At 56.0% G+C, this 1,446-nt stretch overlaps 1 protein-coding gene across 2 annotated transcripts in view; it reads left to right on the plus strand.

The window, feature by feature from the left end:
* Positions 1-1,446, plus strand: part of SNTG1 (syntrophin gamma 1) — a 326,996-nt gene that overhangs the window by 108,157 nt on the left and 217,393 nt on the right. The gene's annotated exons all lie outside the window — the stretch shown is intronic.

Below are 1,446 nucleotides of genomic sequence, written 5' to 3' on the forward strand. Positions count from 1 at the left end.
CCCGTGACTCCTCCATTTCCATTTTCACTGACTGGCTTTCTTGCCTGCATTGCGGGCCAGGCCAGCCTCTGGCATCTTTACTATTCCTTCCATCCAGGACCAACTGCAGGTATTTCCTCAGCGTGTCAAAGAGGCTTTCAGTGCAAAAGCTGGCATCTCAGGCAGCTAAGCTGAGCTCACTAAGAGCCTCACAACTACACTGCAACCAGCAAGCACCAGGCCTGACAAAGACATGACAAGCCTGGGCGTTCCCCAGCCAGGACTTTGTGCATGCATGCATTAGCTAGAAGTTATGGTGCCTCTTACCTGCCTTTCACCAGGGGATCATTGGTCCTGGCATTTACAGGGCTGCCACACCACCAGCAGTCCCACCAGGCCTCCCTACCCTGGCAGGTTGCAGTTTTAGTGGCCATTCCCAGGACCTGGGGCCTCTTCCTTCCCTATAGCCCTAATCCCATACCTCCAAGTTCGTCCTGGCAGGGGAATGAGCTCAGCAGGGACACGTTCTTCCCCTGCTGGCTGGTGATGCAGTTAGTGCCCCCTCCAGCTGAGAGTGGGGCATTACTCAGCTTTTAAAAAAAACTCAAAAAAGGAAATTGGTTCAGATGGAGTGGGGAGGGTGGCGCTCAGTCCATCTGCAGGTGGAGCTTGGGGAACCACAGCAGCGGGAAGTTCACCTTTAGGAACACCAGCTGCTCCACCAAAGCAGGATCCAAGCAGATGTGGTGGGGTGTCACAATATCCCCAGCAATGCTGAACACCCTCTCTCTTGGAACACTGGTTGGTGGACAGGATAGGTGTTGCCGGGCAACCATGGTCAGACCCTGCCACATCTGGCTACGGTTTGCCCAGTAGACCAGGGGGCCACAGTCCAGTGGCTCCACATCCTCAGCAAGATAGGTAGCCACCGAAGCCTCGGAGCTACCTATCCGAGGCTGGGATCTGGTGTGCTTGGACCCCAGTATTGAAGCCATGCCTATGGCCCACATTGGCAGTGGCTGGCATGAAGGAGACTGGCTGGTGCTGTGAGTGCTGGCATGGGAAAGTGGATCCGCCTCTTCCATATCCCCTCACCTCTGCTCTTCAGCCTCCCTGACTTTGTTCACTAGCACCTATGTCCAGTGATCAAGGGTTTTGGGGATTGCTTGAGCCAGTGCACTCAGCATCCCTGGTTCCAGCTCCAGCTCCTCCTCTGGCAGTGGGAGGCTCATGCTGAGAGATGACATTGGGGATTCCACTGCTGGTGCCCACTTCTGGACTGAACGGAGATGGTGGAGGTGCAGGGACGTCAGGTGCAGACACTGCTCCCATCTCCCATCTTCCACTGGCAGCACTGATGTCATGGCTGCTTGGGAAGAAAAATGCATCTGTGTTTGGGGGGGGGGCTTGCAGCTCTAGCTCTCCCCCTACCCCTTCTCCCTCCCCTGCCGGAAGACCTGGCATCTG

The sequence above is a fragment of the Crocodylus porosus genome, unplaced genomic scaffold (genome assembly GCF_001723895.1).
Source record: "Crocodylus porosus isolate Cpor-Errol unplaced genomic scaffold, CroPor_comp1, whole genome shotgun sequence".
In the NCBI taxonomy this organism is placed as follows: Eukaryota; Metazoa; Chordata; order Crocodylia; family Crocodylidae; genus Crocodylus; species Crocodylus porosus.